We start from the raw sequence: 20,761 nt of genomic DNA, 5'->3' as shown, positions 1-20,761 counted from the left end.
ATTTTATGCCGGTTTACGTTACCGCTGTTGGTGACTGACGCTTCGTCGCTAAATAGAACGCGTGCAAAAAATCTGTCATCGTCCCGTAATTTCTCTTGTGTCCAGTGGCAGAACTGTACACGACGTTCAAAGTCGTCGCCATGCAATTCTTGGTGCATAGAAATATGGTACGGGTGCAATCGATGTTGATGTAGCATTCTCAACACTGAAGTTTTTGAGATTCCCGATTCTCGCGCAATTTGTCTGCTACTGATGTGCGGATTTCACATGTGGCTAAACACTTCCTGTTTCGACGGCCAGTGTGGCCGAGCGGTTCTAGGCGCTTCAGTCTGGAACCGCGCGACCGCTACGGTCGCAGGTTCGAATCCTGCCTCGGGCGTGGATGTGTGTGATGTCCTTAGGTTAGTTAGGTTTACGTAGTTCTAAGTTCTAGGGGACTGATGACCTCAGATGTTAAGTCCCATAGTGCTCAGAGCCATTTGAACCATTTTTTTTTTTTTTTTTTTTTTTTTTTTTTTTTTTTTTTTTTTTGCACAACACCTCTCTCGTGGCGTCTGACATCTCCGTAACATGCTCGTACTTAGTAAACTATAGCGTGACGACAGGTGACACTCTTCTCTATCTACATCTATATCTACATAGATACTGCGTAAGCCACGGTTCGGTGCTGGCGGAGGGTACTCTGTATCATTACTAGTCATTACCTTCCCTATTCCACTCGCAAACAGAGCGAGGGAAAGGCGATTGTCTATATGCCTCCGTATTAGCCCACATTTCTCGTATCTTATCTTCGTGGTCCTTACGCAAAATACATGTTGGCGGCTGTGGAATCATTCTTCAGTCAACTCAAATGCCGATTCTCCAAATTTTCTCAATAATTTTCATCTTAATGAACGTCGCCTTCCCTCCAGGGATTCCCATTTCAATTCTCGAAGCATCTCTGTAACACTTACGTGTTGTTCGAACCTACGGGTAGCAAATCTGGAAGCCCGCCTCCAGAACTGCTTCTGTGTCCTCCTTCAATCCGACCCGGTAAGGTTCCCAAACACTCGAACAGTATTCAAGAACAGGTCTCACCAGCGTCCTATATGTGGTCTCCTTTACAAATGAACCACACTTTCCTAAAATTCTCCCAATAAACTGAAGTCGACCATTCACCTTCCTTACCACAGGCCTCACATGTCCGTTCCATGTCATATCCCTTCGCAACGTTACGCCCAGGTATTTCGTGACTGTGCCATGCAATACGCTACTAAAGCTATATCCGAACATTACAGGTTTGTTTTTCCTACTCATCCGCATCAGCTTACATTTTCCCACATTTAGAGCTAGCTGCCATTCATCACACCAACTGGGAATTTTTTCTAAGTTATCTTGTATTTTCCTACAGTCTCTCAGCGTAGACACCTCACCCGTCCACCACAGCATCATCAGCAAATAACAGCAGATTGCTGCCCGCACTGTCCGCCAAATCGTTTATTCATATAGGGAACAACAGCAATCCTATCACACTTCCCTGGGGCACTCCTGACGATACCCTTGTCTCTGATGAACAGTCATCGCAGAGCCACTCCCATATCTGTGAACTTATTCCATATGCTCGAACATTCGATAACAGCCTGCAAAGGGGCACAGTGTCAAATGCTCTCTGGAAATCTAGAAATATGGAATCTGCCTGTTGCCCTTCATCCTTAGTTCCCAGTATACCATGTGCGAAAAGGGCCAGTTGAGTTTCACACTAGCGATGCTTTCTAAAACCATGCTGATTCGTGGACATAAGCTTCTCAGTCTCAAGAAAATTTATTCCATTCGAAGTGAGAATGTGTTCAAGGATTCTGCAGCAAAGTTAGGGATGCTGGTCCGTTCTTTTAACCCCCCTCCCATTGTACACTGGAATCACCTGCGCTTTCTTCCTGTCGCTTAGGACTTTGTGCTGGGTGGAAGAGTCGAGATAAATGCAAGCTAGGTAAGGAGCCAATGCTGCAGAGTGCTCTTTGTAAAACCGAACTGGAATTCCATCCCGACCTAGTGACTTACCTGCTTTCAAATTTTTCATTCGTTTTTCTACGCCAGGGATGCTTATTATTATGTCGTCCATACTGGAGCCTGTCCGTTCGTCAAATGACGGTATATCTATACGATTATCCTGAGCGAACGATTTCTTGAACGTGAAATTTCAAACTTCGGCTTTCATTTTGCTATCTTCAACTGCCACACCAGACTGGTCAACAAGTGACTGAATAGAAGCCTTACACCCGCTTAGCGATTTTCCATAGGGTTCTCTTCAAGATATTTTGCTAAGGTATGACGGTGGTAGTTGTAGCATGCTTCGCGCACAGATCTTTTCACAGACGCACGAATTTCTACTAACCTTCGCTTGTCGTCATTCGTCTCTTTAGAACCGAGAATGCAACAGCCTATGCTTCCTCAGCATCATCCGAATTTCGTTATTAAACCATGGTGGGTTATTTCTATCCTTTATCCATTTACTAGGCATACAGCTCTCCAGACCACAATTTAGTCAGCTTGAGCTTTACCCATGATACCTCTACGTTCGTCTCACTAGAACTAAGTGACTTCGATTCACGCTCTAAGTGAGATGCTAACCACTGCTTATCTTCTCTATCTAGCAGAACCACTATCCTATCCTTCTTGACTGATTTATAAATTTTCGTAACGATAGTTCCTATAATGACATTATGACCGCTAATTCCCGTTTCTGCACCGACACTGTCGATAAGATCCGGCCTATTTGTAGCTACAAGATCTAAAATATTTCCATCTATCTCTACTACTAATTTAACCAGGAAAGACTTTCAGACGGATGATAATTAATCAAGAATTTTGAAAGCATCTTTCATGGACGAATTAAATTTCGTTAACACTCGTACAATGTATCTAAGCCAGACATCTGATTTTCCCACAGTTAGTTTCGTATTGTCATTTTATGTCACTGTGAACTGTTTCTCCTAGGTATTTTGCGGTTGTTGCTGCTTTTAGTGATTTTTCGCCAGTAGCATAATCAAACAGTGATGGATATTTTCGCCCATGACGTTACATTTATTTATGTTCAAGGTCAGCTACGACTCCCTGTAACAATCATCGATCCTCTGAAAGTCCTCCTGCATTTCGCTACTGTTTTCTGGCGTTGCAACCTTTCTAAGGACAATGGCATCGTCGGCGAACAGCCTCATGATCTTCCGACATTATCCACTCAATAATTTACATCAGTGTCGTGTGTGTATTCGTTCATAATTTATGTAAAATGTAAGCAGTTACGGCTCTTCAACACTCTCTTAGGGTACTCCCAAAATACCCTTACATTTGCCAACTTCGTCCCGTTAAGAATCACGTCTCGAGTTCTGTCCGCTATAAAATCCTGAATCCAGTCACAAATCGGCTCGAATACTGAGTAAGCTCGTATTTTGTTCACAAAACGGCAATTCATAACTGTATCGAGAGCCTTCAGGAAAGCAAGGATGAGGGCATAAACTTGAGTGCCTTTGTTTACAACACTCTGGACTTCATGGACGAACAGAACGAGCTATGTTTTGCAAGACTTCTGTTTACGGACTCTGTGGCGATTTTCATAGAGGGATTTTTCATTCCCCAAAAAATTCCACTCGTACCACAAAATGTAAAAGCTTTAGAAGAACGACTGATACAACGGATTATATGGCTTCACTCGCCACAGATTTAATATGGGCAAACTACGGCTGATTGGCAAACTGTTCCTCATAGCTCTCCACCAAACACTGATCCTATCTGTTCCCTCAAGGTCAAGATGGCTGTCTCAATGACAGCACAATCCAAGATGGTTACCTCCATGATTGTCGTTTAAGTCCATCGATATGGCTGTAACTACGACACGTCAATGGACATATTCCGACGTAAAACCGGCGGGAAATTAATGAAAATCTAGGTTTAAAAGATTAAGATAGTTTGTTTTAAACAGTTACGTATTGCATGCTCTATTTCCTTAAACATTTATAAACGTTCATTACCACAGCGTTTATATGCAGTGGCACTGTACCACAAGGAGAAAAAGGAACAGAATTTATATTATAAACATTTTCCCAGCACTAGGAATCGCGGTCCATATGTCCACTGCATATTACGAGTGCAGTGTGCCGCCAGCTCACGCCACAGACTCTAACATACTCGTCCGGTTTGGTATAAGCTGTCCTTACCACTTACCACGAACGGATAGCTCGGACAAGTTTTAAGTGCCTATGAACCTAGGCCCTGCCAGGAGTAAGAAGTTCCCACACACAGTGACGTTTAGACATCAGAACAATAGCTGTTGTACATTATCTAAAATAACTCAATGAGGAAGGGGTAACCTCTACTTTAGATGAAAAAAACGAATTGCTACCTGTATTAATTATTTTTATTGTAATAATCACCAACACAGTGGGTTCAGGTTGTGTTTTTGTTGATGAAAACACAAGAAAAATCTCAGTGAACCTAACTTAAGCAAGATAAACAAATGATAATTTACCAAAACAGTTCTTGCGCTAGTGTAATCTCAAGAGAAACACAGGTACTAACGTAACTTCAAGCACACTGAACATCGAAACTTTAACCCCAAAATATTAACCTGACAGAGTTATAAAATACGGGCTGACCTAGACACGAGAGAATGAGAAAAACTATGCAGATCAACTTCAATCTAAAGCAGATCAAAGGTGAACACACTTTAGCGACTCCCATACTTAGTGCCTGAGCAACGCGGTCTTTACTTTGTGCAGACTGCGGCGATAAGGGCGGGCGTGGTCGGCTGTGGCGTGTGTCTGCGGCGGAAGCGTGACGCCTTGCGAACCTGTAGTCCTACTCTGGCTTTGACTGGGTATACAGTCGTAATCTGCACTAAGCGAAAAACTATGTCTTTTCCTGGCTAAATCAATCGGCTGTGTCCACTCGCTAAGGCTGAGTGATGTGTACACTGTTGCCCTTAAATGTTCCACAGAACTTAAGTAGCACAGATCGTAGTTCGTAATCTCCAATCCTGAGGTAATACGGGATATTAGAGCCTCGTAGACATACACAGGTGTTCACAACAAAATGTCTTCCGGAGCCACGTCAAAGCAGGATGCGCTCCGTCCAGCACATGGTCCTTCTAGGAAGAGAATGCTCCTAATTACTCACTCGTAATTGCCTATATTGTTGCAGCCTTCCCCCGCCGTATTGTTGGTTCGCCTCCTGCCACAACTAGCGTCAGCCAGTGAGTGCTTTGCTGCAACATTCGTCGTATTCGTCGTTCCTTTGCCCAGTGGAGTTTTATAAACGAAGTGGGGTGTGCTAGTTTCACCATGTTCAATGAGCATTCAACCTTCTTTCATTTAGCAATAATCTCCGCCCGAACAGTAGTTGTCCACGTGAACACCATACATTGTCCTCGCCAGTATCACATGATTTTTAAATGTTTGCCAAAAATATTGGTGATCTTCAATGTTGTCTTTCTTTCTGCATCTCACAAATAGCCTCCCGCTGCGTTCCTGATTGCTTTCTTAAGTTAAAAGGCTTTCGCAGAGAACGTGTGGGCCTCACGTCCTATGTATGTACGTGCCACGTGAATTTTTTTTTAGTTTTAAGCTGATGAGGCACTATCTGCGTTCTTACATTTCTGCAGGAATGGAAGGGCTGTGTTCTTCTTCGAGACTACCCCAAAATTGATCCACTGCTGTGTTAACATGTTTACTGCAGCGTAAGTATGCGTCAGATGACTCGCTCATGGTGACTATTTTGTGTTGTCGTTGTCACTGTAGAGTATTGCACCATAGGAAGCAAGGAGAGGATGTTGTTTGGTGGCTGCTATCCTCTTTCTATAACAAAAAAAAAAATGGTTCAAATGGCTCTGAGCACTATGGGACTCAACTGCTGAGGTCATTAGTCCCCTAGAACTTAGAACTAGTTAAACCTAACTAACCTAAGGACATAACAAACATCCATGCCCGAGGCAGGATTCGAACCTGCGACCGTAGCGGTCTTGTGGTTCCAGACTGCAGCGCCTTTAACCGCACGGCCACTTCGGCCGGCTTTCTATAACACAATGCACACATATATTAACAGGGTTCTTTATTCATAAGAACAAGAAGCTACTTATATTTAAGCCTCCATGTGTGGTGGTACAATTTCTTTCATAATAGTCCACGCTAGCCACACTGCTGGTGAAGTAAAAGTCCCACTATAAACACCACGCTCTAGTACCCAGCGATGAGAACTGACAGATGCCAATTAGAATAGTGACTGTGACTCTGTTTGTGACTGACTCTCTCTGCGACTAGGCTGACTGTCTGTGACTGACTGGGTGACTGCAACAGACTGCCGCTATGGTCCGTGGTGGTGATCTAAATACTGGTGGTCGAGAGGGCGTTGGCAGCACGTTGCTTGCGAGTCTGTCTTTGGCCTCTCACCTGATAGTCGCACTTCATGCAGCGCCTATTATCGATGTTCTTGCAACCCTGAAATGCTGCACCGCTGTCATGTAGGGAGGCTGTTAACGACAACAGGGAGAGTGGCAGGACGCTGGACATAGAGATGAGCCAGGGGTCATGACTGTGGAGGAGGGCATACTCCCAACTGTAATCTGCCATCTGGTTTGCGAGGCATCAGGAACATCCTTCAGAAAACTGCTGCCAGGGCACACACCCCAGCCTGAAGGCCTGTTCTGCGGCAATGTCGACGACGGCGACAATTATGGCAGGTCCAGGTCCATCGGGTCGGTGAGCATGGACAGCAGGGGCGAGGGCGCCCCATCCATCTGCTGTTCCTGGGCTGCCCTGGTGGCACCAATTCGTGGCTGTGAAGGCTGCACCGTCCCATGAGGCTGTGAATCTGGGGGGAGAAAAGCAGTAGAATCATGGGGCAAATGACATATTCTGGTGGTGGCGCTGCAAACCATCAGGACCTGCAATGAAGTACATAGAAGATCCAATGCATTCCTAGATCATGCCTCTTTCCCAGTACCACAATTTCCGTAAACCATGAAAAGAAGAAGATTGCCCACCCTTATTGCCGAAGTCTGCACAAAGTAAAGACGCATTTCTCAGGCACTAAGTATGGGAGTCACTAAAGTGTGTTCACTTTAGATCTGCTTTAGATTGGAGTTGATCTGCGTAGTTTTTCTCATTCTCTCATGTCCATGTCAGTCCGTATTGTGTGACTCTTCTAGGGGCTTAAATTCGAGGTAGGCATTCGGCAGATAGACGATATTGTCCAGATACTATAGAATAGTCAGTGTACAGCCAACCGTGTGATTTTATAACACTGTCAGGGTAATATTTTGGGGCAAAAGTTTTGATGTTCAGTATGCTTAGAGTTACGTTAGTACTTGACGAGTATGTTAAGAGTCTGTGGCGTGAGCTGGCGGCACACTGCACTCGTAAGATGCAGTGGACCCTTGGCGGTGCTGGACGCTGTGGTGGATGTAGCAAGTGGAGCAGCGTCCGATGGCGGCAGCCACGCAGGAGTTCCGCTGGTGATGGTCCGTCTCGTGGTTGGGAGCGATAGGAGGCGAGAAAGAGTTGCAGTGCCTGTTCCCATCTGTGGGTGGTGTGAAGCTTGGCCATCTGTTGCTTAAAATAGCGTACGAAGCGTTCTGCTTCTCTATTGGACTGTGGGTGAAACTGACCACTTGTTAGAAGACGAATGCCCTTGCATTCACAAAACTGCTCAAAATCAAGTGAAGTGAACTGTAGTTCGTTTTCCGACACAGGTACTTCTGGCAAACCTTCAATGCTTGGGTGGTACTACATGATGTGGTGGAGTTCCTAGGCACTGCAAATTTGAACTTGCTAAAAAAGTCTACCACAATGAGCCAAGGAGTGTTCCAAAATAGTCCTGCAAATTCAATGCACCATCGTTGCCACGACGATTGATTTTTAGGCCAAACTGAGAATTGGTTCCTCGCGCATGTGCGATACTGTGACATCATCTGTTCAATGTTGGTGTCCATGCCCTGCCAAGTACAGTGCCATCGCGCTAATTGTTCAGTGCGAACAATTTCCCAATATTGGTGGAGCAATCGCAACACATCCTTTTGCAACACTTTGGGAGTAAGCAAATACAATTGTCTATTGTTATTTTCAATTAGAATCATACAATGTTGAACTAAAAGATTATGCTGATGTGCAAAATATCGGTGTACAACTGAGGCCTGGATACTGTTCAGTGAACGAGACCAAGATGTGCGAATGTAATGCAACAAAATCTTGAGATATGGGTCTGCTTCCGTGGCCAGTGCGATTTTTCTGTAGTGCATGGGAAAAGATTCCAGCAATTCAGAGTCCTGCCCATCGATTTGGCAGCAAGATGTGGCAGATGCATCAAATTCAGAGTCTGGACCAATCAGAAGGAGAGATAGGGCTTCAGCATTGCCATGCTTTGTCGTAGGTCTGTACACACCTTCCTACTGTTACTACAAAAGCAACAAAGCCCAGCATTGCAATTTTTGAGCAGTGCATGTAGGAACCGGCTTTGGCGGATGAAACAAGGACTGCAACGGTTTGTGATCTGTCACTAAAAAGAACTTGCGACCATACAAATAGTGATGGAATTCGGTGACACCATACACAATAGTAAGAGCCTATTTTTCAATTTCAGAATAATTGCACTAAGTTTGAGTTAGCAACTTTGAGGCAAAATCAATAGGCCTGTCTTGTGCACCAATTCTGTGCAAAAACAGAGCGCCTATTCCGTCGGCCTGGCACGATCAAATTGCACTAAACATCTGTCGCTAAGCAAAGCATTTTTCAGTTTCTGAATTGCGTCTTGACAGTCTTTAGTCCACACAAAAGTTACATTTTTGCGACGTAAGCGATGCAATGGAACCGCGATCTGAGCGCCATTCGCTATGAACTGAATGTAGTATGTCACCTTGCTTAGTACTGACAGCAGTTCAGACACACTGCGAAGAACAGGCAGGTCACAGATTGGAAGCAAATGACATTGGAGGGTGCGCACACCCTGACTGTCTATCACATGACCTAAGTACTGTAGTTCAGTTTGAAAAAAGTCACACTTTTCCAGATGACACCTGAGTGCTCCTTCAGACAACACTCAGAAAAGAGTACACAAATTGGCAATGTGTTCCCCTGGTGTACGACATGAGACATTAATATCGTCAAGGTAGTCTGAACAAAACGGCACTTTTGCACTCAGCTGTTCCAACTAACACTGAAAAATAGTGGGTGTGGAAACACTGCCAAAGGGCAAATGCAAATACTTGAACAGTCCTAAGTGTGTATTTACAACTAGCACTATCTGTGGTTCTTCATCCAATGGAATTTTCAAGTAGGCAGCCCACAAATCGATCTTAGAAAAGCCAGTCCATGAGTTCTTCAGGGCGAGGTAACAGATAAGTATCAACTACTGTCTGTGGGTTGACTGTAGACTTGAAGTCAACAAAAATGGGAATGCGACCAGAAGGCTTCAGCAACAAAGTTTTGTAAAACGAAAGGGCTTGCCCATTGGCTATCTTGATAGGAGCAATTACACCATTATCTTGCAACTCTTTCAGTTCACTGTCTACTTTGACTCGCAAAGCATTTGGAACAGGGCGGGCCCGGAAAAACTTAGGTTGTGCATTGTCTTTCAATGTAACATGCGCTACGAAGTTATTAGCCTGTCCCATGCCTTCTGAAAATAGTTCAGGAAATTCCTTAACCACACTAGTGACACTGTCTTTTGGTGCAGATGTAGAGACTGACAGTACATTGTTGTGGATGCTAAGGCCAAACAAATCAAAGGCATCTAAACGGAAAATGTTATCACTGTCTCTTGATGTCAGCACAGTAAAATTCACTGTCCTAGTGTGATATTTGCAAGAGGCAGGCAAACTACACTGTCTAAGCACTAGATTTTCCTGTCCGTTGCAAGCAGTGAGTTGCTTGCTAGATTTAGAAAGGCATCAGCCGTATATTGCGTTTGTGTTCTTGCGGCTTAAATTCGAAGAAGGCATTCGGCAAATAGACGATATTTTCCAGCTACAGTAGAGTAGTTAGTGTACAACCAATTGTGCGATTTTATAACGCTGTCAGGGTAATATTTTGGGGTAAGATTTTTGATGTTCATTGTGCTTGAAGTTTATCATAAGGTTACTCTAGTCTAAGAATTGTTTTAATAAATTTTCATTTGTTTATCTTGTTTAAGTTAGGTTCACTAAGATTTTTCTAGTGTTTCATCGCCAATACGCAATCTGAACCCACTGTGTACGGTGATTGTTAAAATAAAGATATTTAACACAGGTATTATTAGTTCGTTTGTTTGAGCTAAAGTATAGGTTACCCCTTCCTCATTGCTGTACTTTAGGTCATGCATAACAACTATTATTTTGATGTCTAAATGTCAGTGTGTCTGTGATCTCCTTACCTGGCAGGGCCTGGGTTTACAGGCACTTTATACTTGTGATAGCTATCTGTGCATGGTAAGTGGTAAGGACATGTAATATCAAACCGGGCGAGTACGTTAGATAATGGCGACGCTGGCAGGATCAGTTTTTGGTTAGAAGTGACACTGCCAGGATGCGTATCTGATTAGAAGGTAGACTGCCAAGTAGTAATTAATACTGTTGATGTTTTGTAGATCAGATGTGTTTCGCTGTTGAAGTGTGACTTGAAAAATTTTGTTAACATTTCCGTGTTACAGAGTATCATTAATTGACTGACAGAGTGCGAATTTTCAGTACTTACAAGGTGGTGCATTATCCTATTGGAAGTCAGCAAATCAGTGTAATCCCCACCTTTGGTAGATCTGGAAGTGAAATTAAAGAAAAATGTGTCACTGTCTTTTCAATTTGTTTAGGTTTCATAACAAACGTTTTTTTTAATTCAAAATTTTTAAATTCAGTGATTGGTATACTTAATAACCTTTACTTGTGTTTTGCTGGCGCACAGGTGATGATCACATCGCTGTTCGTGTCTGTTGGATTCTGCTCCAACCATCGTTGACAGCGTTTCAGCATCTGACTTAGACAAATTTTGCGTTGCATTCTAGAATTCATACAGGTCTATGTATGTTGTTTTGAAAGCGTGTTAAGTCATATGATGGTACGTTAATGCGAAGTGAGGCACGTAAACTATGCGAAGCTCAGAGATCTCTACAAAGATCGAAAATGATGGAAAGACATAGGCCAGATCATAGACAGGTGATAGACGAGCTAGAAGCGGTCTAGCGTGTATTGCAGCAAGGAAAATTGCGTGAACAGCACTAATTAGTAACTGCAATGTCACATCATGAAACTGAGACGAATTCAGGCCATTCACATCAAGGGGTTGATAGTGAGAACGGAGAAGTGGCAGGCTGTGACAGAGACATAACTTCAGATGAAGCTGGTTGGAGTATCTCGAACAGAGCGCCGTTGTAATGAACAAATTGCCACATGATAGGATCAAAATAATGAATGTCAGTGCACCTGCACTTTATTAAGAACTTAAGGAGACGGTGCAGGAAAGACAGAAGAGAGATATATCGCATCAAATGACTACCGGGAAAGATAGAAACATACCCGATAATATGTTTGCAATGTTACAGTATTTGGTAAAAACCATGAAAAGTGTGCAAGAGGGTTTGTTGACGCAAGGACGTCAAATGCAAAGTGTTGAAAGAGGGTCTGCCCAGGCGAACACACGCATATGAAATTTAGAACAAGGGCAGACTGATCTCAATTGTCAGTTATATCAAAATGGGAAAGATGCGAAAGAATCACGAGTCATGATGCACTCAATGATGGTAGGTCATAGACAAATGCGAACAGATACTGACGAGGTGCAAAAAGATACGATCAAGTTGCGTGACGAGACTCAACAGAGCGTCAAAGGGGTCAAGCAACAGGTAGATATTTTTGCAACGAAAACGACTCGTAGGGCACAACAGGACATTGAAGAGACAACAGTTCGGAGATGGGTCACGATAACAGTTTTCAAAAGATTTGATAGTCAGATTTTGAAAATCGAATCACAGAACAAGGAGCAATTCCAAAAACCTAGAGCGGAATTATTGCGAAACATAGAACGTCGAAGTGACAACGTCATCGTGTTTTCTGTGTCTATTACGACGTCTGAATAAATTGTAATTCAAGTAGAGACACTGTGAAGCTCGTAACAAAGTCATCTGCAGGGGATAACGAGACGCAACAAGATCGCAAAAATGTGGAGAGACGCGAATGTAGCTGCGTGTCTGAGTGCACAAATGTGCAAAGGGACAAAACAAGCGAAAAAGCGATTCTGCCGATGCATACAATGGGTACTGGCAAGCTGCAAACGAACATACCAATTGATCAGCGACAGACGATGGCCAATGTACAGATTGAATTGCGTGAAGCACAACAAAATCATTCCATACATCAAGTGCAAAATGTAACGTACGCTGACCATCGTTCACGAGATCAACAAGTAGATCAGGTAACAAGAAGTTGATATACGGAACAGTACAGGTCGTACCAGAGACTGATGCCACTGGCAAGAATGGACATAGATCCTGTCATGGACAGTATGTGCCAATATCGAACATCAGAAACAATGACAGAGAATATAGGACGTGTGGGTCAACATGAGACGAATAAGTGTGTACCGTTACAACGGTTTAATACACTTGTAGAGGATAGCTCAAGCGTGCAATACCCAATGGCGGTACATCGCACAGACGTGAATGATATAGGTATGATTGGAAGGTTGAGGGGTGGTTTGGAGCAAACATCATATGGTGCCAACATCAAATTTGACAATGACCACTTCCTCACTGTACGGAAATTTCAGCATTACAAAGAAAATGGAAATTCCTTGCATCCAAAGAGCTTTATCAATCACTTTGAGATTGGTTTACCAGAACATTGGCCATTATTATACAAGTTAGATTTCATTTATGCACACATGGATGATGCGTTAGCAGAAACGACACTAATACGACCTATTCTTGATTACTGCTCGAGCGTTTGGGGTCCCTATCAGGTCGGATTGAGGGAGGACATAGAAGCAGTTCAGAGGCGGGCTGCTAGATTTGTTACTGGTAGGTTTGATCATCACGCGAGTGTTACGGAAATGCTTCAGGAGCCCGGGTGGGAGTCTCTAGAGGAAAGGAGGCGTTCTTTTCGTGAATAGCTACTGAGGAAATGTAGAGAACCAGCATTTGAGGCTGACTGCAGTACAGTTTTACTGCTGCCAACTTATATTTCGTGGAAAGACCACAAAGATAAGATAAGAGAGATTAGGGCTCGTACAGAGGCATATAGGCAGTCATTTTTCCCTCGTTCTGTTTGGGAGTGGAACAGGGAGAGAAGATGCTAGTTGTGGTACGAGCCACGCCACGCACCGTATGGTGGATTGCGGAGTATGTATGTAGATGTAGATGTAGAAGGATAGGTCAAACTTATTGATCCTCTGAAGAGTTTAAATTGTCATTTTTGTCACGATGTTGGCCGCCTAAAATAAAAAGTAGAATCAAATATGAATTGCTTCAGAAGACACTGTATGAGAATTCGAAAGGAATGAGTCCAGTTAAATTCTTTGAGGACATGGTAAAGAAGAATCAGTGCTTAGATAACCAATACAGTTATGGAGAACTAATCCAATTATGTACGATGAAACTCCCATTAACAGACCAACAGTCTTTATCAGGTGAAGCAGAAGATAACGTGCAGGCTTTCAAGGGAATCCTTTTTGAGTTAGACCTTATATTGAGCGAGTATGATGCACGAAAACTAAGAAACGAACAAGACAATAACGCTGATAAGCCAAGGACAGGAAATGGGAACCATGACACTAGCAATGGGTCATTGGTAGAATTAAGGCCGGTATAACTGAAGATATCAAGGAAGTTGGAATTCAGGTCGAAACAGTAAATGATACAACAGTCGATTTTATGGAAACAATAATGATAATAACAGAAATGGGATCAATCATAAATAGAAGGAAAATAACAGGAACGTCACAGGGGATGCACCGTGTAAGCCATTTGAAAGTACATGAGGGATAGATTGTCAGATGTCAAAAAGTTGAATGATCCGAGGCATATTAGTAATGTTCCAGTTTATATATCAAAAGAGTTATCATTTGCAGATCACCTATAACCCAAATTACAGTTGTACAAATAGAAAAGGAATCTTTGAATCAATGGAAGACGATTGGAAATCAAGGGCTATATACTGACATAATTCTTCATCTGAAAAGGTGATGAGAAAGCAAAGATAAATCAGACCAGAAATATGTCTTACAGGTATGGTAAGATTACAGGTATTCAAATAATTTTGTAGTATATTGTTGAGATAATTTGATGAACATATATGAGTTGATCAGTAGGGGAACATTTTCGGTTCGAGGGTTTATGTTGTTGGAGACAACAGCAGAAAAGAGAGTAAATAGGGCAAACAAGAAAGACGACAAAAAGTAAAACATGTATTTATACGATTTTTACCTTTATCTGCATGAAAAAGCTAACGAGGTTTGGAATCCAAGAAATAAGAACTAACTGCATGTAATAACTAACATTTTCAACGTTTATCACTATTATTCTATACTTTGACTACTTTCCTAAGAAGCTGAGGAAACTTGCTTAAAGCTGGGCGCTGTGGCCGAGCGGTTCTAGACGCTTCAGCCCAGAACCTCGCTGCTGGTACGGTCGCAGGTTCGAATCCTGCCTTGGGCATGGATGTGTGTGATGTCCTTAGGTTAGTGAGGTTTAAGTAGTTCTAAGTATAGGGATCTGATGACCTCAGATGTTAAGTCCCATAGTGCTTAGAGCCATTTGAACCTTTTTTCTTTTCTTTGTTATTTTTTTTTAACTTGCTTAAGATGAAGGACAAATAGCATCTGTGTAAAGTAAAATAGAACTTGATTAAGAACCTATTTCTCGTATACAGAAAATTATTAAAGATTTTGTTACAACCTTAAGCACCTTGAGTGAGGCTCTAGAAAATTAACAGACTGAGCAGATGTTGATGGAGCCTGGTAGGGCGCTAAAGGCATGAGGTATTTTTATGGTTCTTAGCTCACAGAAACGGCATGTTGGAAGTTGAAAGCCATTGGTGGCGAGCCCATCAGCCCACAGCTGTACAGAGCACACAGTGCAGCCCCTAGTCGAGACAGGTCTCCAGCAGAACAATGCCAAGCTATCTGTCGTGGTGCCAGTGGAAGGCTGGGCTGGGGGTGACAGACTGAAGAGACGTGTCTACACAGTGAAGTCGTAAATCATACACTGTGTGCAGAGCCACGCGTAATAAAAATTCACAAGTTTTTGTGTTCGCCGATACTGCAAATAGGCCTGTGACCCACTTCCATTGGCCACCTCTGTTGTATAAGAAACTCCAGTGTCTGAGAAACGCTTAGAGATAGAATCTTTATTACACCTCATAGCTAGGACTAACATTCTCCAAGGAACAGGCGAATTAGATAGAGATCTTTAAGAGTGTATCTGTTCGCTTGTTGCCGCAGGAAGCGACACGACTTTAGAGAAAACCATCCTCTCCATCTGCAAAAACTTAAAAAAGCCAGTAATTTGCGGTTTCTTTCTTTTTCAGAGATGCAGGTTTCTTAACTCTTGCGGTGGTTTGACATGAGTTTGTGCAGTCTTGTAGGAGGGGAGATTTAGCGTCTCTAAAGCCCTGTGATTGACTCAAGACAGGGTGAAGGTGGTGTCGTTCATGCACTTTGCGGGAAAACGGAATTTTTTTATCTAGAGAGGATCAAAGCACTCGGGTTCTGGACTTCAGTCTGGAAGCATCTTCTGGTCGAAGCTCTGGCATGTGTGGTTGGTGCAGTCCTGAGACTGACTCCACTTGCACGTAGTTATACTGAAGTTCTTACTGTACCAACAGTGTGACTTCAAATGTCTCGGACTACTCGTTTGCCGAGGGCACACTTATTCGTTTTTCGTTAACCATTCTCGACATTTGGTACTCCTGTGTGCTCTGTCGTATAAGTGAGCCAAATTGGTCCTTGGTATAACCAACAAACGGGCGTGTCATACACTGAAATCTACCGTAATTTCAGGGGTCTGGTAGAGAGTAAATTGCGATCCATCTGCCTGATCGCTTGACCGTGAGATTTTTGCATTTCTTTCGTGGCCGCGGTCCATTCAAAGGTGCCGCCTCCACATGTTGCCACCGCTGCACACTTCTAACCAGCTGCAATTTACATCACCACATGAAGCAAACAGGGTAATGGACTGCTGCACCAGCCTTGTTAGAGCATACAGATCTCAATCGCCACTTGCTCTCAGCTGCACCTATATTGAGAAACTTCTATAGATTATCAACCAAAATCTGCTCAGTGTCAAATCAATTCCGATTGCGTTATCCACATTGTTTAGGGCCAGAGTACTCGACTCACTTCTGCCACCCAGGATCCTTCTCCATTGTTCTCCTGACACAACCGTTATTCGTTTACAGTATTCAATCAGTAACTACAATTTATGTCTGTTTTTTCTTTTAAAAAATAAATGTTGTTAGTAAATTTTAGTACATTCTCAATCATTTCATATAGTCAGCACCACAGGTTAACTTTCGTTGTGGTGTCGCATAAGGGGATAACTTTCGGGCCCATAGTAAATTTTAGGGCAGTCACGAAAAAAAATTGGAATTAGTTTATCATAAGTTAAAACATTTTTGCACACGAGTGGATATAGAGTACCGCAACACCAAGTAACAAGTCGACGATGATCCAAAGGGTCAATGTGAATATCCTGCATCAGATGAGATGGCAGAGTAACGGCGAAGGGGAAAGGTGGACAGAGTGAGGGGTGAGGCGTTCGAGTTCAGTGGTCCTATGTCAACATAGCAGATAATTTCTAGAAGATAGTACAGAGCAAATTATCCGAAATGTTCATCTACAAAGTTAGAACCAGGCGACAGGCAGACGCTGGAGCGGAAAAATGGAATTTAGAAGAGTTGGTCAGCAATATTCTTGCCTGACAAGGCAGCCTGGAGCTATAAAAACATCACTATGAGGATAAGTCACCACGATGAGAGGCATATCTATAATGAGGGAGTGCTATTATAAGACTTCCATCTCCAGAAACACCACGGTAGTTAAGGTCAGTAGCACGTACCAGAAGTACTGCTAGAAGACGCATAGAAGGGGAATGTGTTAAAAACTAATCACATCATCCCTTACCACACTATTAATATCAGGAATTCCTGGAAAACAACAGTTATAAACCCTAGGAATCCGAATTACCATATCCAAGCCCGGAAAAAAAATACAAGCAAGAAGAAAGGAAGAAGCGGCAAATACAGAAGAGATGTTGTAGAAGACATGGAACAAAGAAGATGGGCTAGAAAAAGGACGAACATAGCTACCCACAACCCATCCTTACTTATAACCATTACTAGGAAACCATGTTTAATGTACCACCCTGAAACGCTTAGCTGGACGTCAAACCCACCTTAGCGCATCTTACCCTATGGAAAATGAGTGCAGCAGAGTCCAAAAATACATAACATTGACATGAAATGAGGGCAGACATGATGGATTGGCACTACCGTATATCAATGAGTCATGTACAATGTACATGACTGCTCTGTGGCATTGATCTACTAATAAATTTAACAGTCATGGGACTGTGTATGGAGCTCAGATGCCACACTCTTGTAATACTCACTCTGAGCTTACTCCCTGATTCTTTTGTGTACACAGCATCACGCACCAAGTTCAGAAGACTGCAACATCAATACTGATAGTAGTAGTATCGTATTCTGCCTTACGGCAGGACTTGTCATGGGTTAAGCCTCTTCCACTTTTATCTGTCCATAGCCAGTATTTTCATTTCTGAATATTTGTCTCCTTTGATATTGTCCAGCATTTGATATCTTCTTTTTCCTCTTCCACTTCTTCTCTCCAACATTCCTTATATTCCTTCCTTCAATAAACAGTCGCTCCTCAAACAATGTCCAATCCAGTTCCGTTTTCTTTTTGTGATGACTTTCAGCATATGTCTTTCTTCTCCAGCTCTTCTTAATACTTCTTCATTCCTTACTCAGTCTTCCCATTTCACTTTTTCCATTCTCCTCCATATCCACAACTCTAGTACCCCCGATCTTCTTTCATCTTCTTCCTCACTGTCCATGTCTCTGCACCATACAGTGCAACACTCGAGATGTAACATTTGGTAAGTCTTTTTCTCAGATCTTCGTTTAGTGGGCCACAAAATAATTTCTGTTTCCTCTTGAATCGTTCTTTTGTCATTGAAATTCTTTTCCCAATTTCTGTTGAGCAATACTTATCATCCATTATTACACTTCCCAAGTAACTGAAGCAATTCACTTGCTCTATTTCCTCTCCCCCTATTTTCATACAGCATTTTCTCCCCTTTCCTCCAATTACGATGCCTTTCGTTTTCTTATTGTTAATCTTCATTCCATATTCTTCTAATTTTGTGTTTAGATCATCTAACATTTGTTCCATCTCTCTTGCACACTCTGCCATCACAACCATGTCGTCAGCAAATCTAATACACTCCACTATCTCACCTCCTATACAAACTCCTCTGTTTCCATCAAAGCTTTCATTAATAATTTCCTCCAGATAGATATTGAAAAGTGTTGGTGATAAACAACAGCCTTGTCTTACACCTCTTCCCAGTTCAATTTCATCACACCTCCTACTCTTTCTCTTGTCTCTGGTTCAAATATAAATTTCTAGTTAGCTGTCTATCCCTTCAATCCCATGTTTCCTTAGGATTTCCATCAGTTTGTCCCATCTGACATAGTCAAAAGCCTTCTCAAGATCAGTGAACACAACATACACCTTCCTTTTCTTCTCCATGTACCTCTCCCCTATCACTTTCAGTACCCCAGTGGCATCTCTGGTTCCCACTCCTCGCCTGAAACCAAACTGTTCATCTCCTATTATGCTATTCAGCTTTCCATATAGCCTTCTGTCGAGCGTCCTCAGCAAGACTTTGGCTGCATGCGATATCAGCCTCACTGTTCTATGTTCCTCACACTTTTTGCTGTTCTTTTTCCTTTCAATAGGTATTAATATACTTTCTGTAAAGTCCTTTGGCCATTTTACTGTCATGTATATTTGAGTACACAATTAAATCAACTCCATTTTCCCTTCTTTCTCCAATGCCTTTAACAGTTCCACAGGAATCTCATCAATTCCCATTGCCTTTCGATTTTTCATCTCCTTCGTAGATTCTCCAATGTCACTAATTAGTATTGCATTTCCTTTGTCATCATCTGCAACTTTATCTTCTTCTTCTATCCCAAGGTCTTCTTCACTTGGTTGGCTGTCTGTAACGTTGATAGAAGATGAGACAAATGTATCAGGAAAAAAAAAACACTATGTAGATATTATGTCATGCTGTATCATAAAAAAACAGAGATGTTTCAATACAGTATTTTAATACATGTCTGATATTATGTGGTTCTATATATAGGTATGTAGATGTAGATATCCTTCTCATAAACTTTTCTCACTCATGTGTATTTGTATATATTGTAGTCCAATATATACATATATGTCAATTTCTGCATTTTTAATTCATGAGTGATTTTAAATTTTGTATTTCTTAAAGTAATTTATGTATTTCTGATTTGTGTGTTTTATGGATATAATATAAAAAAATGGAGATACTGGTGTTTTTGACATGCTTTAATATATCATCTAAGGATGATGATTCATTATGAACATAGTTGAAAATGGATGAGGTTATATAGACTGGTTGAGGCTATATTTCAGTTTAGCAAGTAGTTTAAACGAAAAAGTTCCATCTTCATACATTTCCATCGTCCTACCTAAGGTAAATGGTTCGTAAAGTCAGTTTAGTGAAATCATGATTTTTGAGTTTTTAATGCTAATGTTCCAATGAAAAATATTCAAGATAGGATAATAATATGTGTCGTTAATATGTACTGTAAATTAATAGTGGAAAGATGTAAATTATATGCATGTACAAAGGAACTTTGCATCATAATCAGGATAACACAGACACTGCAGTATCATATTTATCTGCCAATACCTGGCAACCGACTTTCAAGTACATCTCACCTATATGGGAATATACATGCTGGATGTACGAATACAGGTCGTAGACACATGGTTGATGACATATGGAAGTTTGGACCGGGCTAGGGGTCGTGCACAGATAGCTAAATTGTAAGGCGAGCGCGAGTGGTAAGCGGGAAATCCGGGTTCGAGTCCCAGTCCGAAGTCCCCGTCCAACACAAATTTTCATTGTTGTCATTCCATTCTACAGCTGATAGTAGTTCTGATTCTCAATCGCGAATTCATTTGATGTGTTCTGTAAGAGCTGTGGTTGCCACAGTGCCAAAGGAACTTTTCATTGTAATCACAATAACACAGACACTGCAATGTCGTATGATTTTCTAATGTTTACCAAAAATACCGGCGACTCGCAATTTTTTATTTCTTTCTCCATCTCAAAAATAGCCTCCCACTACGTTTCTGAATGCTTTCTTAAGTTAAAAAGCTTTTGCAGAACAGATGTGGGTCTCGCACCCTACATATGTAAGTGTCACGTGAATTTGGTTTACTTTTAAGCTACGTTCTTACATTTCCACATAAATGGAATTGCTGGGTTCTCCTTTGAGACCACCCCAAACCTTACAGTCGCAGGTTCAAATCCTGCCTCGGGCATGGGTGTGTGTGATGTCCTTAGGTTAGTTAGGTTTAATTAGTTCTAAGTTCTAGGTGACTGATGACCTCAGAAGTTAAGTCGCATAGTACTCAGAGCCATTTGAACCACCCCAAAATGGATCCATTGCTGCGTTAACATGTTTACTTCAGCGCAAAAAATGGTTCAG

This window comes from Schistocerca serialis, chromosome 3 (assembly GCF_023864345.2).
Source record: "Schistocerca serialis cubense isolate TAMUIC-IGC-003099 chromosome 3, iqSchSeri2.2, whole genome shotgun sequence".
Lineage (NCBI taxonomy): Eukaryota > Metazoa > Arthropoda > Insecta > Orthoptera > Acrididae > Schistocerca > Schistocerca serialis.
This window is presented reverse-complemented; position numbering follows the sequence as displayed.